The sequence below is a fragment of the Enhydra lutris genome, unplaced genomic scaffold (assembly GCF_002288905.1).
Source record: "Enhydra lutris kenyoni isolate GAN:26980312 unplaced genomic scaffold, ASM228890v2 scaffoldscaffold5, whole genome shotgun sequence".
NCBI classification, from domain to species: domain Eukaryota; kingdom Metazoa; phylum Chordata; class Mammalia; order Carnivora; family Mustelidae; genus Enhydra; species Enhydra lutris.
Genome location: NW_019154089.1, coordinates 14,987,637 through 15,003,733, shown reverse-complemented (window position 1 = coordinate 15,003,733; position 16,097 = coordinate 14,987,637).

Below are 16,097 nucleotides of genomic sequence, written 5' to 3'. Positions count from 1 at the left end.
AACCATACATGCAGAGGGAAGCACAGGCTGGCCTTGAATCTGGGTCTGCAAAGACTGTGATCTTGGTCAGTCTGTGAAGTTGCTTTTCTTCAGATAGTGACCTGGGCTGGATGCACTCGGATACATGCAAATGCCTCAAACGAGCTCCCCAGACACTGTCATGGTGGGGTCCAGAGGCCAAGAAACACTGTGGAGTTGGGAAAACGAGAATGTTGCGTGCCTCGGGGGTGGAGATCAAAGATGGCGGGTCATGAGGACCTTGGATGTCTTGCTGCAACTTTGCACTTCAGTCTGAAGGCAATGGAAAGACCAGGAAACTTTCTAAGAAGAACAGACCTGGACAAATAGTGTGTGTGGAACTTTAAATAAAAGAGCAGCTAACTGTCTCATCAGCAGATTGGCTGGAGTATTTGGATTCAAAGCAAGGAAGAAGGGCCTGGGAGCCAACAGTAGGTGGGGATCAGGGTTGAAAACACCTTGTCAGGACTGAAAGTGAGTGCCAGAGCCATTTAGCAAAGATTTAAGTGAATGCCAGGCTGGGCGTGGTGCAGGCTGCCGATGCTCTTATCTCGAACAATGCAATTTCTATCCCCGCATGCAGCTTTGATGGAGAGGGAGCCTGAAATCCTCTGAAGCCGCAAGAAGGGAAGAGAAGTAAGATAAACACATGGAAATTAAATTTCTAACAAGAATTTTTATTTTATGTGTTAAAGTCCTCTGAGATAAGGAAAAAATAAAATTCTGGTCTTTGGGCCTATTCACCTCACCTATGAAAATTGAGGTTCTTATCTGTGTTAGGTTGATCCAGTCCCAGAAAGAGGTTTTGGTGGGCACTATTACTGGACTGGCTACGTTAGTGCCATGTCAGGAGTCAGAACCCCATGGGACAGCCCAGATGCATGGTAGGTTCTATGGCTGACTTCTGTTTGCGTCTTGCACCCAGAGGTGTGGAAACAAGCAACAGATACAAGCAGGGAGATCACCACCAATGGGCATCCACCACCAGGTCAGAGCCAGGAAGGCTGAGCAGAAATCATAAAGCACAGAGTGAACTGGACTAGGTCAGAAATTCAAAATGGATGCCATAGGTTGTAGGCACCAGAGGCCTATCTTCAAGGGGCATCTTGACCAAACAGCTATATCAACCAACCATTACTGTGTGAAAAGCCATTCCCAAACTCAGTGGCTTACAACGAAGACTTATTTTGTTTCCCGTGCCTGTGGGTGAGCTGGAGATCAGCTTATTTAGGCTAGGCTTGGCTGTGGTGACTCTGCTCCAACTGACTTTCATCTTCTGGGGACCAACAGGCCCGTTCTTCTCAGGGCAGCAGCAGAGGTACGAGAACATATCCCAAGGTCCAAATATACTTCAAAATCCCAATTGTGTCACTTCTACTAACCAACCAACCAAGATCAGAGCAAGCATGACATGGCCAAGCCCAATGTCACAGGAGTAAAGACGGACCTTTCTCTTGTATGGGAGACTCGACAGTCCCATGGTAGAGGGTATGGGCACAGGGAGTGTGAGGAATGAAGGCCAGTCTACCATAGTGATCTTGGATAGGATCTCTGGGTCTAGATACCTGGTAGACTTCTGAGAAAAGGACAACCTAGATACGCATATCACAGGACTTAGCTACCTGGCCCACTCCCTTTATACCCACCTATCTATTAACTATTTATCAATCTATCATCTATCTATCTATCTATCTATCTAGTTTACTTTTCTTTTGGTTTGTTTGTCTTTTTCCAATCTACCTTCGTTATTTCACTCATCCCTGAATAAAATGCTTATTTCCTTGAAATCTGACGAAAAGCTGCTTCTAGAGTTCCATTTTATGCTGTTTTCATGTCATTGATAACGTATCTGCACTTACCAGGAGTCTACTAGGGATGAAGGAAGCCAGCGCCTGACCCTTTAGCTAAAGGAGATCAGAAAAGCATTTCATCTCACAGCATCCCCATCACCTCTCCTGACTCCGGCAAATGCTGCCCTCACGGGATCCTCAGACGGGAGCCCCTCATTCACCTGTGCACTCATTCACTCCCGCACGTGCTCAGGGATCATTCTCCTAGCACCTTCTCTGTTATAGGCACTGTTCTAGAGGCAGGAGAATCTGGTGTGCTGATTCGAAATAGGGAGACGAAAATAAACAAAAATAACTACGGACGCAGTGATCTCAGATTCTTGTAAACATTATGAATTTTAAGAAGTCAGAAAACTTTGATAGAGAGCACACGTCCCTAGCAGGGCATAGGCAGGCTGGCTACCTGGGATGGGGTCAAGGCCAGGCCCTGCAGGTAACATTTAAGTTGAAACCCTAGGAAGGTGAAGGCTGCCTGCTGTGAACAGAGTGCTTTAGAAGAATATCCCAGGCAAAAGGACCAATGAATGGCGGGCTGTTCTGAGGCCTAGATGGGACCACACCAGGGCAGGGAGTCCAGATCTTCTATACATAACAGGATGCTTCTAGAAGGTATCACTAGGGTTGCTTAGTTCCCAGGCCTTTCTCCTTGGTTTACAGGTGCTGCTTTGTCCCTGTATCCGGGCATAGTCTTTCCTCCATGTGTGCCTGTCCCCGGTGTCTCTTCCTCTGTCTAGAAGGATACCAGTCATGTGGGATTAGGGCCCTACCCTTATGATTTCATTAAACTTTAACAACCTCTTTAAAGGTCCCATCTCCAAATACAGTCACTTTGGGCATTACAGCTTCAACATATACATTTGGGGAAGGTGGGAACCCAGTTCAGTCCTTAACAGGTAAGGAGACCACAGCCCTATTCTTCTGTGTCCTCAGTTTCTTCGCTTACAGAAGGAAGTGCATGAGATCTTTGACTTCCAACTTTTTAGCACACACCCCTTTTGTAAGAAAAAGAGAATGCGGTCACTGATAGAAAAGGAAAACCAGGGGCGCCTGGGTGGCTCAGTGGGTTAAAGCCTCTGCCTTCGGCTCAGGTCATGATCCCAGGGTCCTGGGATCGAGCCCCACATTGGACTCTGCTCAGCGGGGAGCTGCTTCCTCCTCTCTCTCTCTGCCTGCCTTTCTGCCTGCTTGTGATCTCTGTCTGTCAAATAGATAAATAAAATCTTAAAAAAAAAAAAAAAAAGAAAAGGAAAGCCAGAAGAGTGAATGTCAAGGAATTCAAGAGGGACGAGAACTTCCAGGAGAGGGGGCTCATGGGGTACAATGCCCCCCCGCCCACCTTGGGTCTCTTTGGGGGAAGAGAGTTGGTATAGGGTGGAAGGGGGACATCAGGGCATCACTGACTGAGTTGAGCTGATGACCAAATCTTGAGGTTCCTCAGCTTCTGGGAATGTTTCCCAGGGAGTGAAGGAGAAACATCCCAGGGAATGTTTCCCAGGGAGTGGAAGGGGAACATCCCAGGGAATGTTTCCCAAATGTTGAGGTTCCTCAGCTTCTGGGAATGTTTCCCCTGGTGGTGGCAAGCTGATTTCAGAGGGCTGGGAGCAGGGGCGGTCCATGCAGCCCGACTAGGTTTACAACATGGCCTCAAGTCTCATTTCAGATGCAATCTCTACCTCCACCCAGGGCAGAAACCTCGAAGACTTAGGGAAAGGGAACCAGAGACAAAGGGAAGGCTCTTTTTAACATCTCTCTGATTCAACAGTATGAAGACAGATTTCAAAGATGGGGATAGGGAATCTGGAGCCAAGATTCTTCATTGCGTTTTCTTTTCCAGTTGCCTTGGATAGCCGGTGAAGCAGAAATGGCTTAGATTTGTGCCTCTCCCCCGCAGTACAGAGTTGTTGCTGGAAAGTGGCTGTCCAGGCAGTACCTACAGTTCCGGTCGCCTCAGATCTGGGAAGGACCATGCAATTAGTTCTGACCAGAATGAAATATATGCAGAAGTGAAGTATGTCACGTTGGGGTCAAGGTGGCCCCATGGCTGCTCTGCTTTCACCATGAACTCTCTTTCCCTTCCATGGTGGCGCTGGATTCCAAGAGGTTGAGATGGTGGGGAAATGCCTAATCAGAAACATCTGCTTTGGACTTCGCACGAACAAGTGTTTTTAAAACATTAAATACAAATAAACTTCTTTTGTGCATAGCCCCTGAGGTCTGGGGATTGTCTGTCCCCGCAGCTAGTATCAGGGTGAGATGCAGAAAAACAGAACAAGTAACACTGGCTTTCCAGTTTCCATAAGGGCCTGGGTTTCCTTAAATATAAGTTTATTTAAATAAGGAAATGAGTATATTTAGAGAATGATGCTAAGTAAACAGCATACGCGTGAAAGACGAATCATGGTTTTTAAAGGACCAAGCTTGGAAGCACTGGTCCGTGGCAAGCCTGAATGATCTCATGTCAACTTGGAGGCAATGGAGCAGAAAGAAGGACAAGAGACTTTCTAGAAGGAAAGAACAGTAAATAGTGTGAAATGCCACGAAACGTTCCTGGTTCTGTGGGAGAAATTGGTGCATCATAGTAAGGGTAGAGGTAATCTTGGGGTGAAGACTACACAAGCCAGCAAACAACCATCTGGGAAGGCGGATGGGACCCGCAGAAGTGTTTGGTTGGACCCACCCAGTACTGTGTTTTTTGTTTGTTTGTTTGTTTTTGCTAAGTAGCCAGTATTTACTAATGAGGAGATTTTTGCCTAAAACTCTGTAATTCCTGGTTTCTCTTGAAAAATCCAAAGATCTGGCCATGATGCTGGCCAGGCTTTAGTTGGAGTTGGTAGCAGATGCCCCCTCAGGCAAGGGCCTATGTCCACAGTCCCCGTCACTCCTTATTGTCTCCCAGACCCAGAGCTCATGTCACAGCCACAGTTTATCACTTGCACTGATGCTCTGCCTTTGGAAGAGGACTATTCTGTTCCCACACCTCTACCAGAAGAGACAAACCGTTGAGAGAAAAAAAATAAGAGCCATGTGTTTCGAGAAAAACTGGAGAATATTTTTTGGTGGAAGTTAAAAATATTCTTATGAGTTTCATATGCAAATAAAGTGAGCCTCTATGGAAAGAATACAACTGAAGATACCATCAAAAAAATTAAATTAAATTAATGGTTAAAACTCTATCTAGTACATGGAAAAGATGCGTGATAAAAAGTTTAATGAACTGAAAAGGGAGTAAAACAGCTGCCAGGTTTGCTTTGGAGGGCGAGTGAAAGACGCAATAATGCCGTGAAAATAAATTGATACATTTGATCCCCACCACTCATTTGGGGGATTTGCCTAGACTGTAGAAAACTGAGTTTGTGATCCATGGTGGTTAACAAGCACGGTAGATGTTTGGCAGCTCTAGGAAAAGGGAGCCCAATCAGAGACTAGGGCAGGGCTAAGGGATGCCATGTCCCTATGTTCTCGCCATGCGCTTCCCTCACATGCCCCCTTTCCACTCTTTTCACCCCTTGTGTCCTCGGCAGCTCCCACAAGAATCTGAAAGCCCCCAGTCATTTCTCTCCTGGGGCTGCTTCGTGCTGCTCCTGACCCTCGGAACAGGAAAAGCCATCTCCTGCCCAGTGTAAGTAGCAGGCTCACCCGCAGAGGAGTGAGCTGCCCTCAGGGACCATGTATGCAAATGCAAAATGGCAAATCCCTCTGGGCTGCTCCCTCCAGCTGAAAGGGGAGATCCTGGGAAAATAGACTCATAAGAGAGGAAGCATCTTAAATTAGAAAGGGATATTAAAAAAGAAAGGTAAGGGGCGCCTGGGTGGCTCAGTGGGTTAAGCCTCTGCTTTCTGCTCAGGTCATGATCTCAGGGTCCTGGGATCGAGTCCCACATCAGGCTCTCTGCTCAGCAGGGAGCCTGCTTCCCCCCCCTCTCTCTGCCTGCCTCTCTGTCTACTTGTGACCTCTCTCTGTCTGTCAAATAAATAAATAAAATCTTTGGGGAAAAAAAAAAAAGAGAAAGGTAAGAGGAAAGTAGAAGAAAAAAAATGAATGTGGCTTAGCTCTAGAGTGTAATCATGACACCAAAATAGACCAGTATCTGTAAACATGTCTAATATAAAGCCTAAAACACGATTTATCTACTATATAAAATAGACTAGTGGGAAGAATAGTGGTTTTATGTTTTTAGAGATTTATTTATTTATTTTAGAGAGAGAGAGTGGGGAGGGGAAGAGGGAGAGGGAGAAAGAATCTCAAGCCGACTCCATGTATCTTATGACTCCAAGATCATGACCTGAGTTGAGATCAAGAGATGCTTAACTGACTGAGTCACCCAGGCAGCCTGATCAGTAGTTCTAGAATCAATGCAGACCCAAGGTCAAATCCTCTCATCTCCATCTCCATTCCATTGACCTTTCACAAGGGCTCCCTCTCTGAGTCTCAGTTTTCTTACATGTAAAATGGAAGTAGAATGCTTTACCTTATCAGAGGTTGGGAGTCATGATGTGATCACGTGCACAGGGCCCTGGTACAGTGCCTGGGACATAGTAGCCACTCCAGAAAAGTTATGTTTCTCCCTTGCCTCAGTTTTCATTGAAACCATTGATCCCAATGTTGTCCTTGTGGCCAATACACCTGGGCTCGGAATTCTTCAGGCTGCAGTAGGATAACAGCAAAATGTAGAAGTGTAGGGCGGCAGTACTGACGTGAGAAACCTTGAACTTGTCTAAAGAGCTGCATGCACTGCCTTCCATGGATAGTACAGATTTTGGCAGGGTATGGTGGACGTAACAAAACATCTGGAGTCTCACCGACCTGAACCTGCAGTTCTTAGAAGCCCAGAGTTCTGGAAATAACACTAAGAAAACTACCTTTCCCTGGGCATCAGCTATTAGCCTGACATTTGCAAAGTTCATTATTGACATGCTCTCATTTAGTTCTCTGTGCGGTGGGCATTATTATTATTATATCCCCACTAGGGAGGCTTCTAAAGGTGATGTGGGTTGCTCAAAGTCACAGAGCTAGTAAGCTGTGCTGCAGGCTCCAGCACAGGGCTCAAAAGTCTTTGCTCTTACCCACTGCAGGAATTACTTCCTGAACTTCACCCCACAAGGGGTTTACCCCTCCCCTGGACTCCTGACCTCCAGCCCACCTCGCTTCGTTTTGCCAGATACCCTGCCCCCAGAGATTCTCATGTGTCTGTCACTGCGATCCCCTCTGAAGTGTTCTCTGCCACCACCCTTGATGATGCTCCCTTTCTCGAGTCCCCCTGACTCTCTCACTGCTAATGAGCTTATGGTGGAACTCTGAAGCCTGGCACAGGACCTCGGCCATGATAAGTGCCCAATGCACCTGAGTGCCCTTCTCCTGTGACCCTCCTACCCCAGAGTAGGGACAACATCACAAAAAGATACCTTGGACCAAAGACTTGAATAGACCGTCTCCAAAGAGGATATACAAAGGACCAATAAGCACATGAAGAGGTGTTCAATATCGCTAATCGCTAATCATTAGGGAAATGCAAATCAAGGAGATACCACCTCACTCACAATTCCAGGGACTATTACCAAATAGGAAAAAACAGAAAATAATGCATGCTGGCGAAGATGTGGAGAAACTGGAACCCTGTCCACGGCTGGTGGGTAAGTAAACTGGTGCGGTTGCTGTCGAACTTTATTGCAGTTGCACGAAGAAGTAAAAATAGAATTATTACGTGATCCAGCAAGTCCACTTCTGGGGGTGTACTCAAAAGAATTGTACGCAGGCAGTCAAGAGAGAGCCGCACATCGATAGTCGACAGCATTGTTCGCAATAGCTAAAAAATGGAAGTAACCCAAGCGTCTATGGACATATGAACTGATAAGCAAAATATGGCACATACATACTGAATATCTATGAATGTTTTCAGCCTTAAAAAGGAAGGGCATTCTGATCCCTGCTACAACATGGATAAACCTGGAGGACAGGATTCTCAGCGAAATAAGCCAGTTACAAAAAGACCAATGCCATCTGATTCCACTTCTCTGAGGTTCCTTGAGCAGTCAGAAACACAGAGACAGAAAGGAGAAAGGAAGTTATCAGGGACTGGGCGGTGGTGGGGGATGGTCCAACTGGGAACAGAGTTTCCCTTTGGGAAGATCGAGAGTTCTGGAGACAAATGGCAGGGACGGTTGCACAACAACGTGAATAGAATTTACACCCACGAACTGGACACCTGAAAATGGCTAAGATGGTAAACTTTATGTCATGTGTATCTTACCACAATAATAAAAATTGTGTTAAGATGCTTGAGATCTGCAAGCCTTTACTATCTGTTCTCTTTTGAGAGCCTTAGCTGATTTCGCCGACCATTTTGGCAAATAAAGGTTACATCGAATCTGTCTTGTTCGCAAAGTCTTGTATAGCCTGAAGCCTGAGGAGGGAAAAATGCCATGGAATGATTGTTTCATTATGTAACACTTCACACAACACCCGGGAGGAAATGGCTCCAGGAGAAAGATAAAAATACATTCTGAGATGTAAAAAAAAAAAAAAAAAAAAAGAGAGAAAGAAATACCCAACTCCTGCTGTCTTGGTTTTGGTTTTCTCCAGGGCTTCAAATCCAGACGGGCCAAAGTGAGTAATTAAAAAAAAAAAAAAAGTCTGATGTTATTTAAAGTGAACTTGAATAACAACCAAGAAGGACCAACATTAATAGCATGGCACACAAGTTGACGTGTTGGATTCTGTCACCCAAGTGCCTAATATCCCAAATGACTTCTTCACATAGTCTAGACTCTGTGTTTAGGCGTGTGAAGGTTGTTTTTAGTTCCTTCTTTCTTTATTTTTTGCGCCAGAAAGATTAAAAACTAGCTTGGCTCGTCGACTGTCTTTCACCTTCCTTCTCCACTGTGCGAATAGCCTTAGACAACATGCAAAGTCAGGCAGAAGCTGATTTGGGGAGATGAAAGAGGGTTGGGTATGTACGCACGTGGAGGCGCACAAGAATTTAGGGAGCCATGTGCAGAGGAGAGGTAAACGGAAAGACAGACAGACACACAGAGAGATGGAGGCATATTATGACATTAGGATGAACCTCAGAACCTGGATCACTGTCTATAACATTGGCTGCCAGATAAATAACACACAAAATGGCAACACTCTTGGAGGGTCCTCTCTCAACATTTCCTGGTTTGGCTTTTACTTTGCTGGCCCTGTAATAGTGTCTCATCATAGATTTAACATTTATATCAACATATCAAAATGACTGGGGAGGACCCACTTTTGGAGAATGTACTCCAGGAAGATAGTGATTACCCTTGTCTGTGATGTGTGTGTGTGTGTGTGTGTGTGTGTGTGTGTCTGCACACACGCACGTGCATGTACACCTACTAAATGCAATTTACTGTAATAGACCCAAGAGGGTTCAGGCATGAATAAAACACAATTCCACCATGTAGGGGTTAACAACTGGGTGGAAGAGAAGACAGCACATGAACAGGTCATTAGATTTTGGGAGTGGCTAACCTAGCTCCCAGAGGAACTGCACAGGTTAGTGAGCCTGGATGAAACTGGGATGACCGCAGATCAGAATGCATGCTCCCCATCTGAGAGGAGAAAAGGAACTTGGTTATACCTGACTATTGCCAAACAGCAAAGCAGCCCATGATGCTGGATCTTCTCATTTCTAAAGAGCAACCCCAATGTAGTTTTGTGTATGAAATTTCCTAATCCAGACATTTTGCCAAATAATTCCACTTTTAAAAAAAAATCAGTGTGCAGGCCAAATGTAATCCACACGAGGCTCAGGCTCAGCTACACATCCAGCAATAATCTCTGAGATCTTAAAATATGAAGAGCTGTAAAGGATGAGGAAAGACTGGCAGACAAATCCCACAAGCCGGGGGGAGGACTTAGGGAGAAGGAGAACCTCACAGTGTAGATGATATCTGAGCTGGAACTGGAAAGATGGATTTGCCAAGCAGAAAAGTAGAAGAAACAACATTCCTGGCACTAGGAACAGCAAACACCAAAATGCAGTGAGATGAAAGAGAAGGGAACTCATGTTTGGGGAAGAAATGATTACTCACATGACCTAGGCAGAGAGTATGTGGGCTTGCTGGACTTAAGGCTGAACTGGTTTGTGGACGGAGTGTGATGAATCTTGATGCCAGGGCAAAAGCGTCCTTTTTAGGGAAATGGGAAGACATCCTGGTTTTGTAATTAGATACTATCACCAGCATTTGTTTAAGAAATGTCACTGAAGGGCCTTCTGAAATGGAAAGGAGGTAGAGACACTGAAGGAAGTATAGGTGGGAGATAATGATGGTCAAGTGGAGTAGAAAAGGAAGAAATGTGTTGAGAGAAATTTGGGAAGTAGAAATGATGGGACTTCTTATTAGTTAGAATAGGTTAGGTTTTGCTGCAATGACACACAGTCCTCCAAACACCAGTAGCTTAAAAAAAAACAAAGATTTAGCTCTTATACCCAGGTTTTTAGGGGATTCTGTTCTGCAGTATATTTATTTAGAGACATGGGCTGATAGCATTTCTATTTTGTGACATATGACCGATTGCAGAGGCAGGAATATGGAGAAATGCACACTGGTTTTTAAATGCTTCTACCTAGAAAAGACATAGGTCACTTTTACTTCCTTTCATTAAGCATCAACAAATGACATGGTAGCCATCACCAACTCAAGGGGGTAGGAAGGTATGATCTTATCTTGTGCCCTAAAGGTGGAAAACCAGAAGTATTGTTATATAGCACTAATGACTTACAGATTTTATGACTGATTGGATATGAAATCAAGAAGAGCAAGAAGGAACCTTCCATTTCTGGTCTTGACAGAGTAACTGATACTGGGTTTGACTTCCCACCACCAAGAAACATAAAATTGTAGAAAACACATGAAGTTACTGGTTTTAGGCATTAGACAATACTCAGTACAAGATTGCGATCCTTGGAAAAAGGAAAACATGTTAGATACACCCCTGTTTGCCTTGGCTTTTTGCCTGGGATCACTCTCTGGGCCACCATGCATGATGGTGGATCAGAAGAACAAAAAAATCTCCCTGAACTGAGTTGGTAGAGATCAGAGTTTGGTGCTACTAAGTGACCCAAGCTTGCAAAAGAAAGGCCCCAAAAGTCTGCATGGGGGTTTCTCTGGGCAAGGACCAGCCTCCACATGCATAGGTAAGAGTTCACATGGTTTATCAGAAAGTGGCCTGACTTCTAGCCCAGAATGGAAAGACCTCATGAGCACTCCCACACATCTGGTAGAGACCCTTAGAAGGAAAGGGTCTTAGAAATAAAGACCAGGTCTTAAAGGAAGGACCACATCTTAGGACTATGGACAAAGATAGAGAATAAAATCAACCTCGACAGAATCATAGGCATCTGTCAGTATTTCGACTTCATGCCAAAGCAAACCCTCCTCCATCTTTTAAAAGAGAGGACTACAACCCAGACTTCCTATAATGTATCAACCACGATGGCCAGAAAACAGTAAGAATTTCTTAGATAAGCAAAGAGGAAGGAACTTGTGACTCAATATCATGAAAAAAAATTAGTCAATAGAAACAGACCCTGAGATGGTCCAGGTGTTGGAATTAACATACACTGGCGAGAGTAAAAAGACTGAAAACTGGAAGAACAAAGTTTCAGTGGCTTATAGGACAATATCAAATGGTCTGACAAAGGAGTAACTGGAGACCCAGAGGGCAGGAAGAAGAGACAGTAGGCAGAAAAAAATATTGCAAAAAGATTCCCAAGTTACCAATTCCTAAATTTGATGAAAACATGACCCTATGGATCCAAAAGTCTCCGTAAACCTGATTCAGCATAACAACAGATAAAGACACCCCAGGTAGGTCATGTCAAAGAGCTGAAGGCAAAAGATACAGGGAAAATTGTAAAAAAATTGTCCAGAGGAAAAAAGATGTATTACAAATAGGAGAACAGCAAATGAATGATGCTGGACATGTACTAGAAGCCACAGAAGACAGAGGACAACTAGATAGCATCTTAAAATGTCGAAAGAGATAATCAGTTAACCCAGAATACTGTATCCAATTAAAATAGCTTTCAGAATGAAGATGAGATAAAGATATTTGTAGATAAACAAACTCTAACTCTTAGGGTTTCCACATAATGGATTTTTTTGCCTCCAACTGAGATCTGTCAATGACAGACCTTCTTCTATCTGGGTTTTAAGGAGAAATATAACAATGAGAATCCTACATATAGCTTTGAAAGAGAGGGGTTAAGTAAGAAATTTGTTCCGTCCTTTTGGACAGAAGAGGCGGGTGATGGGAAGGACCATGAAAATCCCCAGCCCTGGGCCCAGCTGAGGCTATTCTTTGGAGTGACCATCCTGATGGAAATATTTCCCAAAACCTAACTTTATTCCTTGGGTTTATAAAAGGAGGGGTGACACAAAGTGAGTGGGGACAGAGATCCTGCAATGGAGCCATGTTCCAGGAGAAATCAATAATATGTAACTCCCTGAGATAAAGTGTGTCCAGATCCATGATCTTGTAGGTGGCACTCAGGCAGGTTTGCTAGGGGATAAAATGAGCTGGGTGTGCATGTGTGGGGAGTGGGGTATGGGGGCTGCCACAAGGATGGGGACTGTCTCCTTCCAACCATGCTAGTGCTTCCTTGTCTTCAACGCAGTAAATTGGCTTTTTGTCATGTGTAAGGGACCAAAACACTGAGATCTCCATACGAGGGGTCCTATGCAAAGAGATCAGACCTTTTGTAAATGCTTGGAGTCTTTCTACATCTCTGGGGCAGGAGGGTGGGGACTGGGCTGCAGGGGAAGGGACATCCCTGGGTTTTTCCTGTCTGCAGTGCAGGACTGGGACTGATGTGTCTGGTTGTTGAAGACGGGTCCCATCTGCCCTAGCAATTGCTTCCACTCCCACAAATGTCCAGACATATAGAAAAAAGTCAGGGCAGAGAAGGGCAGGGAGAAGATATGAAGGTATATACTCTCAGGAAGGACCACCACAGCCGTGGAAGCAGGGGGAGGGTCAGAGGGGCTGAGGGCGGTGGGATGCTCCACCTGAACACAAGTTAAAGACAGGTTGGGGGCATCTTCAAATGTTCCACCTGTCCTAGACATTGATACATCTAGTTTTGTTTTGTTTTGTTTTGTTTTTTTGCAGTGAGAGTCATAGAAGTCCTTTCATTTAAAAGATTTCACCACGTGGATGTCATCCCCAAGGAGCACTTACTAAATTTGTCTCCACTAATGTGGCCCTATCTCTTCAAACCCATAAGAGCCCTCTTATGGGTACTTAGTCCTATGACTTCATCAACATCCAATCATAGTTTTTTATCAGCTCAAGTCAACTGCTTCTCATAAAGTCATTTTTGATAGATTCTCCCTAAATTGGTATGACTCCAGCCAGAAACAAATTGAGGCAGCCTGTGTGAACTCACCATGGGTGTACAAACCATCCCCAGTGGGATAGCCTCAAACACTAAAGATAGTTCTAGGACCCTGAGCCACCCCACTGAGGACCCCAGATTTCATACTAGCGATTAGGGCCATTAATCAGAGTACTTAATACACTACAGATTATATTACTGCACGTGTTGGAATGATTTCCTCCCTACCTTTGAGTGACAAATCAATCAACCCAAGTTTCACTTCCAGGTGGCTTGACAGAATTGGCCGAGTCTTCTGTCCCCATTTTGGGATGCTTGAGCAGAGCAGATGTGATGTACTCAGGTGTGTGAGTGTGAGGACAGATGATTGCTTAAAAAAAAAACAAAACAACAACAAAAAAAACCCATGCGGGTAAAGTCAGAAAGTCTGTTAATTAAATAACAATTATAACCAAGAAATAAGAATTAATTAGATAGAGAAAAACCCCAGTGTTGGCATAAATAGCTTTAAACTGCAAAATAATCTTACTCCCGATTTAATTGCTTGTGTAATTAGAGTTAATTGCAGAGTAGAGGTTTGGTTAACATAATAAAATGTTCTTTTTAAAAAATAGTGATTAGGTAGTTAGCCAGAGCATTTAGAGCAGTTCAGATTTTGGGAGATGGTGGAAGGCCACGTAGCAGTGATTTGAGATCTGACAGCGGACAGTCCTTGTGGTCTGGAGGCCAGCAACTCGGATGGCAGAAGCAAGGCGGGCACCGTGAACACCCTCCGTATTCCCTCTTCTTAGCCCGCTTCTCCTTCTGGCTAGATGAGCCATCCCGGTGATGGAGATTCTGTCATTGTTAGGTTTGGTCAACATTTCCACTCATCAAGAATCTTTGCATTGTAGCGTTTCGCTGGCTGTTTCCAGGACATTGGAAGCCCACAACAGAAGACATGTAGAGACATCAAGCCGATCAAGTTGCCCAAAGAGCTAATGAGCCGAAAGAGGAAGCTAAGAATGTTCCAGTGTCGAGGTCCAGGCGGAGGGCATCCAGACGGAGGGCTGCCAGCTGACCGGTATGTCCAGAACGCCGCTGGCATTCACTGCGTCAGCCAGGTAACTGTGGGAGCAACACAGCCACATCTTCCCACTGTCCCCTAATGTCCCAATTGATGTATTTGGGATGTCAGGCAATGTCTTGAAGCCAGAGAGCAGCAGGAGTACACCGGTAGTGAAGTACTTTGAGTTCATTACACAAGAAGTGAGGGAGAACGTATACTGTAAGGACACATGGGAACCTTAGTAGGAGGATGTTAGAAACGACTGATTAAGGGGTACCTGGGTGGCTCAGTTGGTTAAGCATCTGCCTTCGGCTCAGGTCATGATCTTGGGGTCCTGGAGTCGACCCTTGCGTTGGGCTCCCTGCTCAGTGGGGAGCCTGCTTCTCTCTCCCTCTTTGCTCCCCAGATTGTGTGCTTTCTCTCTCAAATAAATAAATAAAATCTTAAAAAAAAAAAAAAGGAAAGAAAGAAAGAAATGACTGATTCAGAGGTTTAGGCTTGTGTTAGGAGATTTGCGGGGAGAGTTTAAGGAAGCGAGGCTTTGCCCGGAACTGGGTGCTGTGAGGAGGTAGTGTTATTCTATGATTGGACATCTCAATATATCTTCTCCTCAAGGAGGGCAGACCTGAGTGAGGCAAGAGCTGTCATGGGTAAAGAAGTGACTGCCGTTAGCAGGGAGACGGGGCTATTTCAGATTTGGTGGTTTGGACGATGCTCGTGTATCGTTCTTGTTCACACGTGATTACTGAGGGGTCTTGTTTCTGTTTCATTAGCCATCCTGGGAGCAGAGTGGACTCATCTGAGGCTGATGTACCAAGAAACTGTTTTTACATTGAAAAGGAAAACACCAAACCCCAGCAGTGAGTGGCAGGCCAGGTCCAGGATGCCTTGCCTGAGTCCCCTTTGGACCTTAACGGGTGTGGCTGGACACTGCAAGTATTGCACAAAACATACTTAACACTAAAAAAAAAAAATTGTTCACTTACTAAAAACTCAATTTTAACTGGGTGTCCTGAATGTTCACTTACTAAGTCTGGTAACCTTAGAGCTAATGGTTTAGGATGTCTACTCTGCCAAAGGAGGAGGGGGGTTCCATCCCAAAGTACCCTTGCATGACCCTGTTGCTATCTTTGAAAGAATCAAAATTAAATAATGAGGTGCCTAGCACTTTAAAACAAATTTTCAGGGTCACCTGGGTGGCTCAGTAGGTTAAGCATCTGTCTCTTGGTTTCGGCTCAAGTCATGGTCCCAGGGTGGTGTGACTGAGCCCGGCATCTGGTTCTGTGCTCAGAACCAGGGAGTTCTGCCTGAGAGTCTCCCCATCCTACTCCCTCTGCCTCTCCTAAATAAATAAATTAATCTTCAAATAATAATAAAACAGATTTTCAACCTTTCCAAAATTGCAGACTTTTTTTTTATTATATATAAATATTGTAGGTTCTCACTTGATAGCTGTTTTGATTGGAAAAAATATAATAAAAAAAAATCTTGTGTATTTTGGGAAACTTTCCTTGGTAGGATATTATTTTGAAATGCTAACGATGTGTAAGGTAGGCCTTTTCCCTGACTCAAGAGGGATGATAAGGTACAGCTCAAAGTAAGTCACTTCTTGAGTCTTGAGAGGAAAGACTGAAGTTTCAAAAGCCTGGGACTCAGCTTGTAAAACCATGACCCTGCAAATACTCAGTGCCACGTCCCCATGAACTTGAATGCCCTTATTCTGAAAATGCAACTGAAACTGTTGTTTGCTGGTTTGTTTTTCCTCCAAAGTAGCAATCTGTTCATCCCTGGGGAGAGTGACCACTTAAGACAGAAT